At 40.4% G+C, this 23,788-nt stretch overlaps 2 non-coding genes across 2 annotated transcripts; one reads left to right on the top strand and one right to left on the bottom strand.

Annotated features, from left to right (window-relative positions):
- Positions 1-2,049: 2,049 nt before the first annotated feature.
- Trnas-cga (transfer RNA serine (anticodon CGA)) lies at positions 2,050-2,124 on the top strand. The gene has a single exon. It is a non-coding gene; the product is annotated as a tRNA-Ser (tRNA).
- A 7,229-nt stretch (positions 2,125-9,353) lies between these two features.
- On the bottom strand, positions 9,354-9,428 carry Trnas-cga (transfer RNA serine (anticodon CGA)). The gene has a single exon. It is a non-coding gene; the product is annotated as a tRNA-Ser (tRNA).
- Between the last annotated feature and the right edge of the window lie 14,360 nt (positions 9,429-23,788).

Below are 23,788 nucleotides of genomic sequence, written 5' to 3'. Positions count from 1 at the left end.
ATCGACACTTGCTTCATCAGATATGACCAAGGTGGTGATGTGAAAGATGATCTGTATCAAAGTAAATGGGATACACAGGAAAACTTGACAAAGGGTAAGGTACAGGCCAAAATATTTGACCTTGATTTATCAATTATGCTTGACACTGGTGCTATGACTAATGGTGCTTCGAATTTCAAGTATTGCCGTTTCGACTGAACAGAAGTGCAGGTGTATTTATCTCTGCTCTGAACAAAGTACTAGGACCCATACTTTTGAGTAAGGTAACAGTATACGTTGATGACCTTTTAGTCACCACACCCACTTGGGCAGAACACTTAAGATTAATTGAACAATACTGAACCCCTTTTATGAACGTGGAGTGACAGCAAATCTCAAGAAATCTAATTTTGGACAAGGAAAACTAAAATTTTTAGAACACATAATCTCTTCAGAAGGCATCCTGCCAGATCCTAAAAAAATTGATAACATTAGGAACTGTCCTGTTCCTCAAAACAAAGGGGAATTAAAGACATAGTTAGACTTAGTCTCATTTTTCAGGAAATTTGTCCCTAAAAAACTTATGATCAGTGATGCTTTACTCAATCTTCTTCAGAAAAACAGGCTTTGGTTATGGGACAAGCAATGTCAAACCATTTTTCAGAACATCAAACAACCTTTATTAAATGCTAATATTTTGTATCAGACATGAAGAAGGATTTTTGCTTATGCGACGATGTATCTTCTCAAGGTTTGGGTGCATGCCTTTGTCAAATGGTATAAGAAGAGGAAAAACTCATCGATAAAGTAATTAGATTCGTCAGCCACACCTTATTCGAAGCTGAACGTTCATATTCAGTTGTGGAGCTGGAGGGGTTGGCTTTAATTTGGTACATTAAAAAGTTTGAATTTCCTTTGTGGTAAACACACAAAAGTGTGTTTTTTTGTTAACTTGTAAACTGGTACACCAACGTATAGCCAGGTGGTATATGTATATTCAAGAATCCGATTTTGAACTAATGTACATAAAAGGAAATCAGAACATAATAGATGATGCTCTTTCTCCATTACAACAAGGCTTAGGGCAATTTAACAATATTTTAGAGCAGGAAGGTGAAATAAGAGCTATGTTCATGGAAGACAAAGCACTCCAACCTATGTCCACATGTGTAAAAACATGTAGCAATTACAGCAGGAAGACACATACTGGAGTAACGTAAGAGCGAAACTTGTGAAAAATGGCGATGAAAAGTTAAAAACGTTTTTCACTGTTCACAGAGATGTTCTGTTCCATAGGAACCATCCTGAACAAGAACAATGGCATGTATGTTTGCCAGACAAATATGTGGATGATTTTATCTTGTACACAATACTTGGGGCCATTATGACACTGTGAAGTGCACTCACAAAATAAGTAAATATTGTTATTTCCCCAACTTTAGATGAAGAGTACTAGAGGTGGTAAGAAAGTGTATTGTCTGCCAGAAAAAAAACATTGTAACATCTTCAAACAGATTGTCCTATATCCCATTGTGGCTAAAGAAACCTCTGGAAAAGGTACCTTTGGCTGTGACTGTACCCAATCCCAGAGCTAAGGATGGCATAAAGTATCCAGTAGGTGTGTATGATGTTTTCACCAAATATGTAAAATTGTATGTTGTACAGAACATTACACACAGTTCAATTATAAGACAAATCAAAGAGGTTTGTTTTAGTACCCAATTTCATCATGAAGCATCCTCCATAGAAAGGATGTTTAAGGAATTTAGCAGGTTTTTCAGAACCTATGTACCTCATGAATGTCCGAGTGGACCGATTATGTCAGTCCCTTCTTACAAATTGTTAACAACCTTCCCCATACATCAACTGGATCTATACCAAATGAGCTTATGTTCGATTGCAAACAAGTAGACGAGTGGGAGCCCAGGCTGTGGCTAGGCAATGTCTCCGCAGTATCCTTTCTTTCAGGAGTGCTAGTTCTGCAAGGTTCGCAGAAGAGCTTCTGAAAAGTCTGGAAGGTAGGAGACGGATACTGGCAGAAGTAAAGCTGTGAGTACCGGACGTGAGTCGTGCTTCGGTAGCTCAGTTGGTAGAGCACTTGCCCGCGAAAGGCAAAGGTCCCGAGTTCGAGTCTCGGTCGGGCAAACAGTTTTAATCTGCCAGGAAGTTTCATATCAGCGCACACTCCGCTGCAGAGTGAAAATCTCATTCTGGAAACATCCCCCAGGCTGTGGCTAAGCCATGTCTCCACAGTATCCTTTCTTTCAGGAGTGCTAGTTCTGCAAGGTTTGCAGAAGAGCTTCTGTGAAGTTTGGAAGGTAGGAGACGGATACTGGCAGAAGTAAAGTTGTGAGTACCGGACGTGAGTCGTGCTTCGGTAGCTCAGTTGGTAGAGCACTTGCCCGCGAAAGGCAAAGGTCCCGAGTTAGAGTCTCGGTCGGGCAAACAGTTTTAATCTGCCAGGAAGTTTCATATCAGCGCACACTCCGCTGCAGAGTGAAAATCTCATTCTGGAAACATCCCCCAGGCTGTGGCTAAGCCATGTCTCCACAGTATCCTTTCTTTCAGGAGTGCTAGTTCTGCAAGGTTCGCAGAAGAGCTTCTGTAAAGTTTGGAAGGTAGGAGACGGATACTGGCAGAAGTAAAGCTGTGAGTACCGGACGTGATTCGTGCTTCGGTAGCTCAGTTGGTAGAGCACTTGCCCGCGAAAGGCAAAGGTCCCGAGTTAGAGTCTCGGTCGGGCACACAGTTTTAATCTGCCAGGAAGTTTCATATCAGCGCACACTCTGCTGCAGAGTGAAAATCTCATTCTGGAGACTTATATATGTGTCTCTTAAAAGAAGCTGACATGCTCATATAAATTGATGACCATTCAGGATAACTCCAATGGCCGAAAATAAAGGCTATGCCCATACCAGCCAGGATTATTGAACCTCAAAAAGGAATATAAGCTCAGCCACTGTGCACTTCTGTATGACATCAGGGCACAGTGGGGGGGGGGGGGGGCAGTTGTATTAAATTATATTATTTTTGTTTCTTTTCTTTTCTAATATGCTAGCTATGTAAACTGAATGAGCTAGGAACCAAAGACACGGCCAAAAGAAAATTAACAAGTTGTTTTGTAGCATGGATAATGTTTTGATTCATTGTAAATTTTCTGTATGAAACAAACTAAGAAATACACTCTTCAATTTATTTACTCATGTATCTTCACCCTTTTTTGTTTTCAGATGTGGTAGCTGAAACACCCCCCATCAAATTCTTACTGGATTTTGTGGAATTTATCGAAGCCGCCAAACAGTTTATTATTATGATTATATGACCATGTGCTTAATGGATGAAAGGCTATCGATTTTCCTGCTGTGGTTTCGGGGATATTTCAACCGAGTGCGGCTATTCTGAGACTGAATAGTGGAATGATTGAAAGTTTGTCTATTATTAAGGACCACACATGTTGCGATGTACAAACTGTATTGTATTTTCTATAATAACACACAAATACTGAGGCAGTTGCTACCTTCGCCTTACACCTCTAATCACAGTTATATCTTTTCATTGGTTGTTGATTTTCAGTACTTCGTCACAGGCAATGCCGATGGTTAACATTCCCAACAATCCTCACTGAAATCCATCGTTGTTGCTGGCCGACGCGGTTGATGCGAAACACGTAATTCGGCACTAGTCACTTTCTGTTTCATATCACTCGCGATTCGGAATTACTGAGGATCTACCCCACGACGAATACGGGGACGTGCTCACTCGTTGTACTCTGGTGAATTTACTCGACCACCATTCTCTCCTGTCTCTCGTGCACTACTTGTCACCCGACAGTCCCCAGTACTGCTCACACTCGACACTCGTCTCTGCCTTCTGCAGCGCTCGACAATCGATTCCTGTCTACTATCGACCTGGGCGTCAGATACTAGCATCTATGTTCGTGGGATCACGGATTCCTTACATAGCGTATAGACGTATGCTTAGGTTCGTTGTATCACCATTGCTAAAAATGTGTATTTTAACTGTTCAGTAAAAGTATTATAAAAAGTTATTAGAACAGGGATATTTATTTGTACAGTTATAAGTTCACCTCCTATCTGTTCCTCATTGCACTTGCCACTGAGATCCTGCATCAAGAGGTTCGGTGCAGACAACAATAATATTGCACTTGGTTTACTTCAATTAAAAATATTGTGCTTTGTGTGTTTAGGAACTTATAGCCAGATAGACAATTTCAATTGTTGCAGTGATTATTTGGTTCTGCACACAACTGGAAGCAGCAGTACATAATGCAAATTATGTTTATTGACCTTGAATGTAATGATATTCAAAGTCTGGTATCAGTTGAAGTTCGCCCAAGATTGTGCACAGATGCATAAATTACCTTCAAAATTTTCTCAACTATTCTTTCCAATTAATTTTTCCAATCACTCAAGCAATTATTAATCTATTTCCACTTCCACATTCATAGTCAGCGTGTAGCATACATATCTATATCAGGCCAGGTCTATGTAAAGCTGTCGCATGGCAGTCCCAGTCATGTTACTGTGATCAGTCTCTTCCCATATTGTGACTCAGCGAGTTATCCATGGAGCTCTGTGGGCAGCCCTCACGGCCTCCATTTGAGTGGCATCGCGACATCTGAATGCACCATACATTGAAGTTTCCCACAGGCCTCATCTAATAAAGATATGTGGCACCATGCTGTAGACACAATGTGAGTTGGAAAGGAAGAGAGAGAGAGAGAGAGAGAGAGACACAGTGAGATTGAGAGAGAGATAATCGATACCATGTACACTGTCGATTCTTGCATAGGTTAAAATTATCTGAGCTGTTTCACTAAAAGAACTCATATCATTTTGTATATGATGTATTATATTTCAGACTAAAATGTATAAAAAAGAAATTAATGTGTTAAATTAAATATGTACTATCAGTTAAAATTACTCTTCTCCTAAGAATAATTGAAGGCATACATAAAATTCATGTTATTAATTGCGCTATCAAATGCTAAGTATTAAATTTGTTTCTACACTCCTGGAAATTGAAATAAGAACACCGTGAATTCATTGTCCCAGGAAGGGGAAACTTTATTGACACATTCCTGGGGTCAGATACATCACATGATCACACTGACAGAACCACAGGCACATAGACACAGGCAACAGAGCATGCACCATGTCGGCACTAGTACAGTGTATATCCACCTTTCGCAGCAATGCAGGCTGCTATTCTCCCATGGAGACTATCGTAGAGATGCTGGATGTAGTCCTGTGGAACGGCTTGCCATGCCATTCCCACCTGGCGCCTCAGTTGGACCAGCGTTCGTGCTGTACGTGCCGACCGCCTGAGACGACGCTTCATCCAGTCCCAAACATGCTCAATGGGGGACAGATCCGGAGATCTTGCTGGCCAGGGTAGTTGACTTACACCTTCTAGAGCACGTTGGGTGGCACGGGATACATGCGGACGTGCATTGTCCTGTTGGAACAGCAAGTTCCCTTGCCGGTCTAGGAATGGTAGAACGATGGGTTCGATGACGGTCTGGATGTACCGTGAACTATTCAGTGTCCCCTCGACGATCACCAGAGGTGTACAGCGAGTGTAGGAGATCGCTCCCCACACCATGATGCCGGGTGTTGGCCCTGTGTGCCTCGGTCGTATGCAGTCCTGATTGTGGCGCTCACCTGCACGGCGCCAAACACGCATACGACCATCATTGGCACCAAGGCAGAAGCGACTCTCATCGCTGAAGACGACACGTCTCCATTCGTCCCTCCATTCACGCCTGTCACGACGCCACTGGAGGCGGGCTGCACGATGTTGGGGCGTGAGCGGAAGACGGCCTAACGGTGTGCGGGACCGTAGCCCAGCTTCATGGAGACGGTTGCGAATGGTCCTCGCCGATACCCCAGGAGCAACAGTGTCCCTAATTTTCTGGGAAGTGGCGGTGTGTCCCCTACGGCACTGCGTAGGATCCTACGGTCTTGGCGTGCATTCGTGCGTCGCTGCGGTCCGGTCCCAGGTCGACGGGCACGTGCACCTTCCGCCGACCACTGGCGACAACATCGATGTACTGTGGAGACCTCACGCCCCACGTGTTGAGCAATTCGGCGGTACGTCCACCCGGCGTCCCGCATTCCCACTATACGCCCTCGCTCAAAGTCCGTCAACTGCACATACGGTTCACGTCCACGCTGTCGCGGCATGCTACCAGTGTTAAAGACTGCGATGGAGCTCCGTATGCCACGGCAAACTGGCTGACACTGACGGCGGCGGTGCACAAATGCTGCGCAGCTAGCGCCATTGGAGGGCCAACACCGCGGTTCCTGCTGTGTCCGCTCTGCCGTGCGTGTGATCATTGCTTGTACAGCCCTCTCGCAGTGTCCGGAGCAAGTATGGTGGGTCTGACACACCGGTGTCAATGTGTTCTTTTTTCAATTTCCAGGAGTGTAGATTAATTTATGGAATAATAATATAAATTGGTAAAGATTCTTCTCCTGTCGAGAAAGTTTGTAAACGCTTTTGATTTGTAACCTCTTTGGAAAATGCAGAATGTAAGTAGTAGAATGTAAGTAGTAGAGGGCATGCCAAAGATGGAAATAGACTTTTTGTAAGTTTGTCAGCAAGAATGTAATTATGGATTTTTTGAACGTGTAAATAATAAAGTCGATGTGTTTTAGAAGAATGGGATTAAAGCCAGTGAAGCTAATTAATAATTATTTTCGACAGAGAGTAATGAGTTCGAGAATATAACTTTGTTTTTGCATATAGTTGAAAGCAGGAACAATGCCAAGTCCAAGATATATAAAAAGAGATGGCACAGCACTAGAACAAAACCAAAGAATAAACACATCGTAAATAACATTCTTCACAGAATAAACGCCAAAGTCCACTGTGCGATTTAGTTGTGTCATCAGGCGGTTCCTACACAGTCCCCCCCCCCCCCCCCTTTGTAGAAGGGATCCCTGGGCACATAAAGATACTTGCATTTTATAATTCAGCCCTCCCTAGAGCACTTCTCTGAGAACAGTGGGTCTTCCGGTCTGGTTTCCTGCTTCTTCCTTGGCTGGTTGCTCTCTGTGGGCAACACCTGTTCCTCATTACACTTGCCACCGAGATCTTGCAACAAGAGATTCGGTGCAGACAACAATAATTAACACTATTCCTGAATTGACATTTTCACACTCTTCGTCATATTGTGTAGGTGGCGGTTCTTCACTGGTGTCTTGATTTTCTTCGTCTGCTGGTGGCCACACGTGAGCGCCAGTTTAACTTTCTCAATGGAAACTGTTTGTCACTTCCCGTAACGATTTATCTGCAGCGTATGTTCATCTCCCGTGAGTACTTTATATGGCCCAGTATGTGGCGTCTGAAGAGGTGTTCGTGTGCAGCGCCCGTCCTCAACCACACACATCTACATCTACACTACATTTATACTCCGCAAGCCACCCAACGGTGTGTGGTGGAGGGCACTTTACGTGCCACTCTCATTACCTCCCTTTCCTGTTCCAGTCGCGTATGGTTCGCGGGAAGAACGACTACCGGAAAGCCTCTGTGCGCGCTCTAATCTCTCTAATTTTACATTCGTGATCTCCTCGGGAGGTATAAGTAGGGGGAAGCAATATATTCGACACCTCATCCAGAAATGCACCACCTCGAAACCTGGCGAGCAAGCTACACTGCGATGCAGAGCGCCTCTCTTGCAGAGTCTGCCACTTGAGTTTCTTAAACATCTCCGTAACGCTATCACGGTTACCAAATAACCCTGTGACGAAACGCGCCGCTCTTCTTTGGATCTTCTCTATCTCCTCCATCAACCTGATCTGGTCAACCTGATCTGGTACGGATCCCACACTGATGAGCAATACTCAAGTATAGGTCGAACGAGTGTTTTGTAAGCCACCTCCTTTGTTGATGGACTACATTTTCTAAGGACTCTCCCAATGAATCTCAACCTGGTACCCGTCTTACCAACAATTAATTTTATATTATCAATCCACTTCAATTCGTTCCATACGCAGACTCCCACATATTTTACAGAAGTAACTGCTACCAGTGTTTGTTCCGCTATCATATAATCATACAATAAAGGATCCTTCTTTCTATGTATTCGCAATACTTTACATTTGTCTATGTTAAGGATCAGTTCCCACTCCCTGCACCAATTGCCTATCCGCTGCAGATCTTCCTGCATTTCGCTACAATTTTCTAATGCTGCAACTTCTCTGTATACTACAGCATCATCCGCATGGAACTTCCGACACTATCTACTGGGTCATTTATATATATTGTGAAAAGCAATGGTCCCATAACACTCCCCTGTGGCACGCCAGAGGTTAGTTTAACGTCTGTAGACGTCTCTCTATTGATAACAACACGCTGTGTTCTGTTTGCTAAAAACTCTTCAATCCAGCCACACAGCTGGTCTGATATTCCGTAGACTCTTACTTTGTTTATCAGGCGACAGTGTGGAACTGTATCGAACGCCTTCCGGAAGTCAAGGAAAATAGCATCTACCTGGGAGCCTGTATCTAATATTTTCTGGGTCTCATGAACAAATAAAGCGAGTTGGGTCTCACACGATCGCTGTTTCCGGAATCCATGTTGACTCCTACAGAGTAATTTCTGGGTTTCCAAAAACGACATGATACGCAAGCAAAAAAGTAAATTTCGGGGTGGTTCATGTTGTCGATTACTACTACCTTGTCCTCTCGCAGTGGTATGCCCTCCGCCGAAACTTCGTATCCTAGAGACGTCACTTGCCGTGTTCGCAGTACGCGTTTAGATTTGTTAAATATCATTCCTTTCTGGTTTATGCGAGTGAACACTGGGGTCAGTTGCTTCTCGTGCGCTTCTGCCGTCGTTAATGAAAGTAATATGTCATCAAAATACGTGAAGCATCCTTTCAAGCGGCAACAACACTTCATCAATAAATCGTTGCCATGTTTGAGCTGCATTCTTTAACCCGAAATGCATTCATACATATTCGAATAAATGGAAAGGTGTGGAATGAAATTTTCGCTCTACAGCGGAGTGTTTGCTGATATGAAACGTCCTGGCAGATTAAAACTGTGTGCCGGACCGAGACTCGAACTCGGGACCTTTGCCTTTCGCGGGCAAGTGCTCTACCAACTGAGTTACCCAAGCACGACCCACGCCCCGTCCTCACCGCTTTACTTCTGCCAGTACCTCGTCTCCTACCTTCCAAACTTTAAAGAAGCTCTCCTGCGAACCTTTCAGAACTAGCCCTCCTGAAGGAAAGGATATTGCGGAGACATGGCTTAGCCACAGCCTGTGGATTGTTTCTAGAATGAAATTTTCACTCTACAGCGGAGTGTTTGCTGATATGAAACTTTGTGGCAGATTAAAACTGTTTGCCGGACCGAGACTCGAACTCGGGACCTTTGCCTTTCGCGGGCAAATGCTCTACCGACTGAGCTATCCAAGCACGACTCACGCTCCGTCCTCACAGCTTTAATTCCGCCAGTACCTCGTCTCCTACCTTCCGAACTTTACAGAAGCTCTCCTGCTAACCTTGCGTAACTGCCAGGAAGTTTCATATCAGCGCACACTCTGCTGTAGAGCGAAAATTTCATTCTAGAAACAACCCACAGGCTGTGGCTAAGCCATGTCTCCGCAATATCCTTTCTTTCAGGAGCGCTAGTTCTGCAAGGTTCGCAGGAGAACTTCTGTAATGTTTGGACGATAGGAGTCGATGTACTGGTGGAATTAAAGCTGTGAGGTCGGGGCGGGAGTCGTGCTTGGGTAGCTCAGTCGTTAGAGTACTTGCCCGCGAAAGGCAAAGGTACCGAGTTCGAGTCTCGGTCCAGCACACAGTTTTAATCTGCCAGGAACTTTCAAATGGAAAGGTGTTGTAACTGCTGTTTTTGATATGCCTTCTTCTGCGACTGGTATCTGGTGATAAGGTTTTTTACAATCAATAATACCAAAGATAGTTGCCACAGCTAATTGATTTGTGAAATCGCGAATATTAGGCACTGGGTAACGAATTGGTATAGTACGTGCATTTAACTTACCTCCGCCACACACGCCTCAGGTGGCTTGCGGGGTATGGATATAGATGTAGATGTAATCGCTGCATGGTCTCCACAACCCATCTTTTTTCTTTACCAAATGCATGGGTGACGCCCACGGGCTGTCGGATCTACGTATGACACCAGATGCTAGTAACGTCTCGAATTCTGCTTTTGCTGCCACGAACCGATCGGGTGCTAACCTGTGTGGACGTTGATGTATTGGCTCCCCAGGCATGGTGTAAATGAGTTGTACAGTTTTGTGACTTACTGCATATTTTTCTGCGACGGTGTTATCATTTATGGCTTGTGACACCGCATCACTGTTATGTTTGCCAGCGTGGTAAGTGTCACGTTCCGTGACGCCATCTACTGCCTCTTGATTTCTTTTAATCTGTGCATTAGCAAGATCTATGGTAACGTGCATGTCACAAAGAAAGACTGCACCCAATACCGCCTCTGCCAGAATGTAGGTCCACTGACAGCTTTGTGAGAAACCTAAAGTGACTTCGATTTTACGTCTGCCATGAGCGACTTATTTGCTGCGGTTAACTGCATCAATGGAGTGCCATCCGTTCCTTGATAGTCAGTAAAGGGGAGCACACTCACGTCGGAACCCGAGTCTGTTAGGTAGCAACGGATCGACATAAAGCCGTTTGGAGATGGTAAGAAAATTACTGGCGTTGCTCACCCGTCCGTAGTCTACGTCGACCTCGCCTCGTTGCTGCGGGCGCTCTGCTGTGCTAGCCCGCTGCGCCTACGGCCGGGATCGCTCGTGGCTGCCAACATGATGCTGCTCTGTCCGCGAAGCGTTCAGGCTACCAGCATACCCGTCCTCGTTGAATTTCGCCGTCGGCCTTGCTGCTTTCATTCTGCAACAATTGTGAGACCTGTTGCTGCTATAACGTCACCTGTCATGTTAGTTATTGCATTGGTTTGCTGACGTCCGTATGCCTGTTGCTGCTATCACTTCCGACGCAAATGCTTCCAAAGTTCCGACGGTGTCCTGTCACCTACAGCTTCTTCTTTAAGCGTTGATTCAACGCTTTACGCATTCTGCCCAGTAATACATCTTTCAACGCCGTGTGTGGTCGTTCTGCTGGATGCCGGAGTATTACACCTTCTACTGCGGTTGGTTGCTGCTCTAGCACCCAGCGCATTCACCATTATCGCAAACTTCATCTGCCCATCACGAATCTTGCTTAGGGCAATCTTCAGCTCAATCATTGCAAACCGTAGCTGCAGTTTGTCCGACAGGAACTGTTGTTGTTGTTGTGCTCTTCAGTTCTGAGACTAGTTTGATGCAGCTCTCCATGCTACTCTATCCTATGCAAGCTTCTTCATCTCCCAATACTTACTGAAACCTACATCCTTCTGAATCTGCATAGTCTATTCATCTCTTGGTCTCCCTCTACGATTTTTACCCTCCACGCTGCCCTCCAATGCTAAATTTGTGATCCCTCGATGCCTCAAAACATGTCCTACCAACCGGTCCCTTCTTTTTGTCAAGTTGTTCCACAAGCTCCTCTCTCCCCAATCCTATTCAATACCTCCTCATTAGTTATGTGATCTACCCATCTAATCTTCAGCATTCTTCTGTAGCACCACATTTCGAAAGCTTCTATTCTCTTCTTGTCCCAACTATCATCCACGTTTCAATTCCATACATGGCCACACTCCATACAAATACTTTCAGAAACGACTTCCTGACACTTAAATCTATACTCGATGTTAACAAATTTCTCTTCTTCAGAAACACTTTCCTTGCCATTGCCAGTCTACATTTTATATCATCTCTACTTCGACCATTATCAGTTATTTTACTCCCTAAATAGCAAAACTCCTTTACTACTTTAACTGTCTCATTTCCTAATCTAATTCACTCAGCATCACCCGACTTAATTCGACTACATTCCATTATCCTCGTTTTGCTTTTGTTGATGTTCATCTAATATCCTCCTTTCAAGACACTGTCCATTCCGCTCAACTGCTCTTCCAAGTCCTTTGCTGTCTCTGACAGAATTACAATGTCATCGGCGAACCTCAAAGTTTTTATTTCTTCTCCATGAATTTTAATACCTACTCCGAATTTTTCTTTTGTTTCCTTTACTGCTCGCTCAATATACAGATTGAATAACATCGGGGAGAGACTACAACCCTGTCTCACTCCCTTCCCAACCATTGCTTCGCTTTCATGCCCCTCGACTCTTATAACTGCCATCTGGTTTCTGTACAAATTGTAAATAGCCTTACGCTCCCTGTATTTTACCCCTGCCACCTTCAGAATTTGAAAGAGAGTATACGGTATTCGAATTTTTACGTGCTGCATGTCTTCGGTTGGTCTGTTGGTTTGTACGGCCACATGCATGTTTGACGTTGGAGTAATAATCGTCTCGAATGCTAACTTCAGTGCTTTAAGTTGCTAATGTATCTGTTCTTAAAGCTTCATGAGGTGCAGCTCTTCATTCCTCTGTGAATTTTCTGAACTCGCCGAATTCTCTTGTTTGTACATCGCAATTTTCTTTATCTTCAGTGTTTGGGGTCACCACTAAAGCCACTGAAGCTAATTAATAATAATTTTCGACAGAGAGTAATGAGTTGGAGACTGCAACTTTATTTTTGCATGTAGTTGAACAGAGGAACAATACCAAAGGCAAGGTATATAAAAAGAGATGCCATAGCGCTAGAACAAAACCAAAGAATAAACATGTCGTAAATAACATTCTTCACAGATAAACGCTGAAGCCCACTACGCGATATAAAAAATATTCATAGCACAAGCAACTCTTCATCAGTTATTTTTTCATCTTCAAGAACCCACAACGTTAAATCAAAATTTTCTGCAGTAAGAATATACTCCTACACGCAAAAGGTTTTGAGCCAGCATCGACAACAACGAGATAATCAAGAGAAGTAAAAAACTACTTCTTTTTTAATCTTACTCCTACCGAAGTTTTCAAAATTTGTGCAAAATGAGAATTTTAAATGGTGACATGTAGGAGGATAAGATTACAAGTCAATTGTGATCTGTTGACTGATAACGAAGTTTTGTCTGTTGCAGAAGAAGAAAGAACAATAATTCATGTCAGTTGCAGTTATAAAACTCCAGTCATCTCAAGAAAGAAGACTAGAGAGCAGCCCAACAAAGTCGTATCAATAGTGACAAGAATTTCGTATGATATCAACAATAACGGACCGGATGAATTGAAAGAGGACTTGAAAACTACGATGAAGCACATCAGAAAAGGTAAGTGCAAACTATTTGTGAAGTTAATGTTTTTGGTGGACTCGTGTGATTGCTAGGAAAATGAATAGAGACGAGGGTAGTGATGTAGATGTGAAAGCTGTAGGATCCAGCCAAGACATGTTAGAGCCAAGTGAAAGTGTAGAAAGCAAAAAAACAGTTAAAACTGAAGTTGATTCTGGCAAAACTGAGTGCAGTCACTGATAAGTTAACAGAAATACGAACTGAAAACAATGATAAAATGGACAGGGTACAATACCAAATAGACCAACTTAGTATTAAGGTTTTGGAACTAAACAATGGTTTGTCAGATGGATTAAAAAGTATGAATTAAAATGACGATGTCTTAGAAAATAAATGTATTGTTTTCGAAAATGAGTAGTTGCACAATTTTCGCAGCAGTAGAAGAATGTTAATGATGTCAGGGATCAACAGCAGCTTGTAGAGGAAAAAATGGAACAGAACTGTAGTAGTTTAGGTCAAAAAATTTTAAATGTTGAAAGCAGTATGCTAACTAATGGAAACGTTTTAGATAAAAAATGTCAGTAGTTCAGGAAAATTGCGTTCACAATAATCAATATTCAAATAATGTTATTGCGTGGTCCAATAGTTTTCCATTAGACAATTTACACCCAGTGGATTTTCTACACCACCGTAGAGATAGTTTTGTGTCACGCACATGTGAAGACCAAAAGATTAAATTTCTGAAAAGATGTCTTGCATATTAAGCTGTGTATTGGGTAAATCTAAATTTAAGTCAGTAGGAAACATGCCAAAGTTTCGAAAAAAGTTGGTTAAAGAAAATTTGGTCAGAAGCTGAACAAGGGAGGATTAAAAGTGAATTTCTGAATGATCCAAATTATAGGAATAGGGACGGTAGACTGATAGAGCTCTGTAAGACTCAACTTAAGAAATTAGCAAACCTTGACAGCCCATTTAACGAAATGACATTAATTGATGCATTAAAAAGGAGGTTACCAGAAATGTTGCAGTGAGATTTAGTACAAAGACCTGACGACTGACTAAAACAATTTTTACGATATTTAGACAGGCTGGATAGGGCAGTAGAAAGTAGCGTGTACCATAGTAATCGAAATGATAGATACTATCGAAGACAGTGCTGCCAAACCAAAGTTACTAAACACAGCCTTCCGAAATACCTTCACAAAATAAGACAAAGTAAATATTTCAGAATTCGAATCGAGAACAGCTGCCAACATGAGTAACCAAAAAGTAAATATCCTCGGAGTAGTGAAGCAACTTAAATCACTTATTAAAAGCAAGTCTTCTGGTCCATACTCTATACCAATTAGGCTCCATTCAGAGTATGCTGATGCATTAGCTCCATACTTAACAATCATATACAACCGTTCACTAGACGAAAGATCTGTACTGAAAGGCTGAAAAGTTACACAGGTCACACCAATATTCAAGAAAGCTAGTAGGAGTAATCCGCTAAACTATAGGCCCATATCGCTAACGCCGATATACAGCAGCATTTTGGAACATATATTGTATTCAACCATTATGAATTACCTCGAAGAAAACAGTCTGTTGACACACAGTCAACATGGGTTTGGAAAACATCGTTCCTATGAAACACAACTAGTTCTTTATACACATGAAGTGTTGAGTGCTATTGACAAGGGATTTCAGATCGGTCCATATTTCCGGAAGGCTTTTCACATGGTACCACACAAGCAGCTCAAAGTGAAATTGCGTGCTTATGGAATACCGTCTCAGTTATGTGACTGGATTTGTGATTTCCTGTCAGAGAGGTCACAGTTCGTAGTAACTGACGGAAAGTCTTGGAGTAAAACAAAAGTGATTTCTGGCGTTCCCCAAGGTAGTGTTATAGTCCCTTTGCTGTTCCTTATCTATATAACCTATTTGGGAGACAATCTGAACAGCCGTCTTCGATTGTTTGCAGATGACGCTGTCGTTTATTGACTAATAGTCATCAGAAGATCAAAACAAACTACAAAACGATATAGAATAGATTCCTCAATGGTTCAAAAAGTGGCAGTTGACCCTAAATAACGAAAAGTGTGAGATAATCCACGTGAGTGGTAAAAGGAACTCGTTAAACTCTGGTACACGATAAAGTAGTCTAATCTAAAAGGCGGAAGTTCAACTAAATAAGTAGGTATTACAATTACGAACAACTTAACCCTTAACCGGAATCGATATTTTGACAAACATAACTGGAATTGTGGGTCCAAAAATTCAACATAATCCCCATAAAATATATAATTCATATGTAAATATGTAATGATTGTATTAAAATAAGTTTTGTTTCAAACATAAATCAACTTTTATTCAGCTAAACTTTTTCATAGTATTATGTTTTAATCTTTAAGTCCTACATCTTATATTTTACAAGAATTTCTAGTACCTTACTTTGGAATGCTACATAATTACAAAAGAGGCTTAGATTAAAAAACCTAGTTATAGCATGGGGTTTCTCATAACTTCCACTTAACATAAATAGGGATTCTTTATGCCATCACTCAGAAACAAAAATAATGACAACGAAACTTGGAAGTCTCCAAATGTTATCTATAACAGTACCTGAATTAACAATGGCACTTGGTACACAACACTTTTTTTCTGCAAGTCGTTTACAAATGAATTTAAGGCATCTGTCACATTTTTGTGAGTGTTTGCTGTCAGTTTTAGGACCACAGAAATAACATCTTCCTCGTTTTCATGAGCCACTTTGATTGCAAGATGAATTTTCTAGTCGTATGTCGTTTTGTGGTTCATCAGCTGCCCCTAGAAAATTATCAATTCTACTCTTCAAGTCTACTGAAAATGAAGAATTATTCATCTGCCTTATCAAATTCAGTCCAATTTATTTTATGTAATGATTACGTTTCATACGTTTTCCACTATTTGATGCTTTCCATAATATGAATCCATTTGCACACGCAATATTCAATATTGCTGAAAAAATGACACATGGCCATCGTTGCGTTCGTCTAGAGACTGAATAATTGACGCATTTCTGATCGAATGTATCTACTCCACCTTTTGTTCTGTTGTAAAATTCAATTATCTCAGGTTTTCCACTGTTTTCACTGACTGAATTGATCATGGTGCATTGATGAGATTACCACTACACTTCGATTCTTTTTTGGGACATAAGATACCAATGTTTTACCCTTCACAAAATCAAATAACGTAGATCCTACTGCCTGCCGTTTATTGGCTAAAAATTCTGGTGGTATTTCCCTTTTATTTTTGCGCATCGATCCAACATAGGTCAAACCATTTTCAATCAGTTTGTCAACCAACTCCACAGAAGAGAACCAGTTATCGGCAGCTATACTTCTGTTTGTTCCAAATAAAGTTTCTGCAAGCTGCAGTACATTCTGTGTTGGAACTGAGAGTTGGCTTGTTTTATTAGTGATAGCTTTACCCGTACAGATAAAAGCATTGTATAAATAGTGTGTTTTAGCGTCGCAAAGGCACATAATCTTGATGTCATATTTTAGCAGGCTTCGATTTCATATAAACCCTGAAAAAACATTTCCCTCTAAAAGGGCAGAGCATTTCATCAAGTGTCAAATATTCTTGGCAGCTATAGTTTTGCTGACAGTTCCGAATGAAATTTCCAAATATTTCTGAGAGAAGACCAGCGCTATCATTAGTTCTTCTTGCTTCCCTAGAATTCACATCATCAAATCTCAAAGCAGATAACAGGAACATAAATCGCTTTAACTACCTCGTTATTCTGAATATATCTCGCCCAGTTCTATCAATTGCCCATAAAACTTTCTATATCTTCACTGCCAGATTTGAATACACCTGATAATAGCAACAACCCAAAGAATGCTTTCATTTCCATAATACTCACATGGTTAGTGTAGGCAGCATTAGTTTTATAACTTTCCGAATATTCTGTTATTTTCTGATCAGTGTGAGTGCAAATAATTGCGAACATTTCATCTGATATCAGCAACTGCCGTGATTCAACTGGTGACATGTTCCGTTTTTCACGAGCTGTACCAATCAGACCAGCCAGGTAAATGATGATGTTGTGGCTTCTGACTCTGGACCTAGCTGGTGGACGAGTATAGCACTTAAACCGATTTTTGCCACAAAAATATGAGCTACTTGACAGCCAGCTATCTCTCTCTCTCTACTGAATCATCAGATGATATCACATGAATCAGAAGAAATTTCTTGTTGTGTATTTTCATCGTCACTTATTTTCTCTTCATCACAAGGTTGAAAATCACTTGTAGATTCTGAGTCTGAATAATTTTCGTCTAATAATAGTTCACAGATTTATTTTTCACTGAGGCCCCGCTGCATTGTGGCAATAAAGTGCCTGAAACACCACAAAATAAATCGGTATACACTGACTTCGAAAAATCCGGTATCTGGAATCGCGGGTCAAATTGGACCCAGCGATGGCACTTACCTTCACTTCTAGTAAATTTCAAGCAGCGAGCTCCCAGCCCCTGGTGCACCTCACAATGTGCTGAGATTACACTGTCGCGCGAAACAGGAACTCCGCGCGTTTCCATTGTTAGGCGGTTTTATTGTTGTCGGTGGGTCCAAAATGGCGCACGATTCCGATTAAGGGTTAAATTGGAAGGAACACATAGAAAACGTTGCGCGGAAGGCTAATCAAAGATTCCGTTTTATTGGCAGGACACTTAGAAACAGGCCTACTAAGGAGACTTCCTAGACGGCCGGTGTTACCGAGCGGTTCTAGGCCCTTCTGTCTGGAACCGCGCGACCGCTACGGTCGCAGGTTTGAATCCTGCCTCGGGCATGGATATATGTGATGTCCTTAATGGTTCAAATGGCTCTGAGCACTATGGGACTTAACATCTGTCGTCATCAGTCCCCTAGAACTTAGAACTACTTAAACCTAACTAACCTAAGGACATCAAACACATCCATACCCGAGGCAGGATTCGAACTTGCGACCGTAGCAGTCACGCGGTTCCAGACTGAGGCGCCTAGAACCGCACGGCCACAACGGGCGGCTGATGTCCTTAGTTAGGTTTAAGTAGTTCTACGTTCTAGGGGACTGATGACCTCAGATGTTAAGTCCCATAGTGCTCAGTGCCATTTGAGACTTCCTCCACTGTGCTTGTCCGTCCTCTTTTAGAATACTGCTGCACAGTGTGGGATCCTTACCAGATAGGACTGGTGGAGTACATCGAAAAAGTTCAAAGAAGGGCAGTACGTTTTGTATTATCGCGAAATGTGGGAGACAGTGTCACAGAGGTGATACAGGATTTGGGGTGAACATATTTAAAAGAAAGGCGTTTTTCGTTGCGACAGAATCTTCTCACGAAATTGCAGTCACCAACTTTCTCCTCTGTATGCGAAAATATTTTGATGACACCGACCTACATAGGGAGGAACGATCACCACGATAAAATAAGGGAAATCAGAGCTCGTACGGAAAGATATAGGTGTTCATTCTCTCCGCGTGCTGTACGAGATTGGAATCATATAGAATTGTGAAGGTGGTTCGATGAACCCTCCGCCAAGCACTTAAATGTGATTTGCGGAGTATCCATGTAGATGTAGATAGAGGTCACAATGGTAAAAACTACAAAAATAGAGATGGTGGTAACTTTAATCATGTTCAACATGGCAATAGAGACAGGATTTTTGAACCTTAGCAGAACAGGAATAATGGGGGTAACCATGGGCAATATAATAGAAGAAACAATCATACAGGCAGTTATTTGGGAAATGGTGGTCTGCCTCAATGAAGGTCCACAGTTTTGGGCAGAGGAGACGCAAGTAGTGCAGGACCCCCAATTTACACATAAATTTAGACAATAATAATAGTATTAATCATGTAGCACACGTATCTGAAGTTAATCAGAAGGAACACCAGAATTCTCATTTATCTTTTGATCAAAAGTTTTGAAATACTTTGTTTGATTATGATGGTGTAGATACTAATCACAAACCAGAATTTGAGAGTAATGAGAATTTTGATATAGTAGGTACTAATGATTTCTTCTCATGGTTATTGATATATGTGAAACAGTTAATAACTGTATTGGATCTGAATTAGGTGGTGTTTATGGTGTAGATGTGAATGGCAGCTGTGAAATGACTAAGGCTGGTGAGTCTGAGACTGGTGGCTTATTGCAAATTAATGTAGGTGTAGCATGTGACTTTGATACTGATGAGAATTGTGTTGTTAATGATGTTATTGATGTAGTTTTGGAAGAAGATGATGATGATGACGATGATGACTAATTTCAGGTTTTTGTGGAGTTTAGGAATAATGATGCGTCAGAGTTGTTTGTGAATACAGGTAAGGTAAGTGATGTTTGTGATGATGTAAGTGAGAGTCTTGGAGTACCAGTCCAGTCAAAGCAGTTTTTCATTAATGTCATGCAGAGTAATGATCCAAACAGTACAGGTGAGTTATCTGTAAGCTTAGAGAATAAAGGTGAAAACTTTTTGAAATTTGTTTGGGACCATATTGATGCTCATGTAGATAAATGTGCATTCTGGAATAAGTTAGCAGTGGTTAGTCAAAATTTGTGTCCAAATTATTGGAATGAAGTGAAAGAAAATCTAAGTAGGAAATGTAATTTTGACAGTAATATACTTTGTGTTCCTTCTGTAATAAGTGATGTTAAATGTGCTGTAGAACCCATTCAGTGTGTTAAATCTTTACATGTTAACATGTGTAGCCAAAGTAATGCTATGATACTAGTAAAGTTGATAAAAGCCTCCAAAAACAGCGTAGATGTAGCATTTGATGAAATTGAAAGTGATCTTTTACATGAAGTGTCTAATAACAGAGATATTCATTCAGACTCTGGATGTCCTTACATTAAGATTATGATTGATCACTGGGAAGGAAACTGTGAACATTGATGCTTAATGATCCCCAGTTTCGAAGAAAATATAATTCTCGGTATGGGTTAATAGTGAAAGTTAAGGCTCGTTTTGGATGGAATGCTAAAGAATTACTTATTTTGGAAACTAGAAGTAATACTTATGTGAAAACTAATTTCTGCATCTTTAACTGTGGGAAAAGTTGTAACTATTTGCAAAACTTTGTGATCCAAGGTAAGTACCAGGTGTTTGATGATGATATAGATTTTGATGAGACCGAGGATCAGGATTTTGAAAGTGCAGTGGAGTCTAAAGTAAATTAAACTACAACTGCTAATGACATAAATAGAAATGTGTTATTGGAGTTTATAAATGTGTTTAGCGAAAAACCAGACAGAGTGAAGGGCTATCAGTGCATACTTTACCTTAAAGATCATCAAACTTTCTTTCTCAAGCCATATAATATACAATTTTCATGGATGAAAGATGAAGAGAAAGCAATTGAGAAAATGGAACATGGGGTGTAATAGAGAGAAATCGGGGTGGTTACAATAATCCTTTAGTTGTGGTAAGGAAAAGAAATGGTGGAGAGATAATTGTTTCAGAGTCTAGGCAACTTAATAAATTTCTTATCAGAGAGAATGACCATTCTGAGAACTTGGACGAGCTGTTACACAAATTTGATTATGTAAAATACATGAGAAGTTTAGACTTGACCTGTGCATTTCACCAGATCCCACCTGAAATTAATTGTGGAAAGTATTCAGCATTTTTGTATGGAGGTAAGTGTTTTCAATATTTTGTGGTGTCACTTGGGCTAACTCTTGAGAGGTCTGGATTCTGTTGTGAGAAGTGAAGTGAGTTAAGTTCGTAATTAATTGTGCATTTTGATGACATTTTGGCTGCTGAAAAGATTTGGGAACAACATTTGAATGTGTTAAGAGATGTGTTTTCAAAATTAGAATCAGGAGGCATAACTTTGAAAACAGGTAAGTGTAAATTTGGTGTGGAAGAAGTCAAATTTTTAGGACATGTTATATCTGAAAATGGAATTGCACCTGATAAATAGAATCTTGATGCTATTGCTTATTTTTCCCCACCTCACAATAAAAAATGGCTTAAATCATGTTTTGGGTTAACTGGATCTTATAGAAAATTTTGTAGCGGCCAAGCTTTGAATGCACCATGCTTGTGTGAACTTTTGAAGAATACCATTTGGGACTGGAATCAGGACTGTCAAGATGCTTTTGGTGAGATCAAATGGCAGTTGTGTCCAAGTCAGATATTGTTCAGACCAGATTTGTTTCTTCCCTTTTGTATTATGACAGAAAGTAGTGATGTTGAATTGGGTGCTCATTTATTTCAGGAGGGTTGATGGTGTTATTGAGCATAGTTCTCTTGCATTTGCTATTAGAGTGTTGCAGAAACATGAAAAGACATACACTGTTACAGGGAAAGAACTTTAGGCTGTACATTGGGCATTCAACAAATTTAAAAATTATTTACTAGGTTACAAAGTCATCATCTATACTGACCACAAAGTATTACGTTATCTTCAGGTGTGTAAACTGTACCATAACAGAATTACTCATTGGGCCTTGTTTCTACAGCAGTTTAACAATAAAATCATATACATTAAGGGCACAGACAATGCAGTTGCTGATGCTTTGTCAAGGCTATCTTTAGCAAGTTCCATGTTTCATATGTTTATTTATTAGCTGTTCAGCATGTTTACCACGCAATTGGCTTCGTCAAATACATTTTACATATTTCATAAAAGTATAGTTGTTACTAATTTTTACATTATAAATTATGCATACATATACATACATCTTTTTAGTAGTTAGTAATTTGTACATTTTACTCACATCATAAGTTTACGTATACATAAATACGTAGCCTTCTTACTAATCAGACAATTTCAGTAATAATCATTATACAGTTTATGTTCAAGAATTAACTGTACAGTTTTACAAATTTAGTTAATGACAGTTACATTATTTCATGTTTTATATGTTCCTTCCAAGTTACTTCCAAGATATTCTTCAACTGAGCAGTATGCTTTATTTTTAATACCTCCTTAAATTTAAAGAGGGTGAGGGTTTTGAGTGATTGTGGCAGTTTATTATATAATTTTAGACTTAGGTGTTTGTGACTGTTGTGTGTCAGTGACAGCCTAGAATACAGTATATCAAGCATGCAGTTATTTCGAGTGCTGTGCAAATGTAAATTCATTATCTATGTTAATTGTTGTATATTTTCTCTTATGTATGTCAAGCAGTTATACATATAGAGACTTTGGAGGGTCATTATGTTTAATATGCTGAAATGCTCCTTATGGGTTTCTCTTGGACCCAGTCCTTGTATACACCTAATTGCTTTTTTTTTTTGCCATTTGAATACACAGTTTGTGCCTGGTGAATTACCCCATAACAGAATCTCATATTGAAGCTGTAAATGAAAGAATGCATAGTATCAAAGCATCGATAAACTTTTACTGATAGAATATCTTAGTTTATACAGCAGGAATATCAAGCAAGCAAGTTTGCCTGTCAGATAGTTTATATGGTCATCCCATGAGAGCCTTTGGCCTATTTTAGTCCCAATAGTTTGACACTTTGATTCTCTTCTTTCCATACCTCTAGATTAAAATAAATTTCCTCCATTTTTGTGTTGTTTATACATAACCCGTTAGCAATACGCCACACCCTACATTTTTCAAATAGGTCATTATGTTTGTTTACCATCTCTTGCATACTCTCACCTTTCTTAATTTTCATTAGATATGACCTTTCGTTGTTCACATACACTAACTTTTGCCTGTTACTTAGGTATGACTTAATCAAATTAAGTGGTTTGTCTGCAGTACCATAATATTACAATTTTTGTACATTTATCTTGTGTGATACTGAATCAAATGCTTCGCTTAGGTCTACTAGTGTAGCACAGATGGTCAGTTTCCTTTCAAAAGCATTGTGGCTTTCAGTTACCAGGCTTCCATTAGTTCTAAATCCAAACTGGCTGTCATTAAGTGATTTATTGTTCTCAAAATACATGTAGATCTATGTGTGTGAGCAGCTCTCTATGATTTTGCCTGGTATAGGGACAGTTGCTATTGGTCTATAGTTATCTGGCATTTTCCTGTCACCCTTTTTGTATATGGGGAGTGTAACCGTAATTTTAAGGCAATCAGATAAAATTCCATCATCAAGGCTTTTATTTACAAGGTAGAGTAAAGGAGTTCTAATTTCCTTAATTATAGTCTTTATTACAAAGTTACTGAATCCATAGTAGTCTTCTGTACTAGAGTTGTTCCACTTGTTTACAGAGTTATTTATATCAATAGCAATTATTCTACTCCATTTAAATCTTTTATCTGTTTTATTCTGTGATTGCGAAAGGAAAGCTTCTGCATCAGCTAAATCGTTGTTTTTTGGTACATGGGTATTTACAGAATTTATGAAGTGTTCATTGGGAGTGTTGCAATTAATTGGGTTACTGATTTCTTCCTTTCGCATGTTTATCTCACTTTTAACTATGTTCCAGGCAGTTTTACATTTGTTTTTAGAATTTAAAACTTACTTCTCATTTGTTTTCATTTTTACTGCTTCAATTTCAGATTTGTATATTTTTCTTGAGTTTATATATCTATTCTTGTTTTCGTGACTGCCTTCAGTTTTGTCCTTCAGCATCAGTA

Source organism: Schistocerca gregaria, chromosome 11 (assembly GCF_023897955.1).
Source record: "Schistocerca gregaria isolate iqSchGreg1 chromosome 11, iqSchGreg1.2, whole genome shotgun sequence".
Taxonomy (NCBI): domain Eukaryota; kingdom Metazoa; phylum Arthropoda; class Insecta; order Orthoptera; family Acrididae; genus Schistocerca; species Schistocerca gregaria.
Note: the sequence above shows the minus strand (reverse complement) of the source record. Positions and strands in the feature narration are given on the sequence as shown.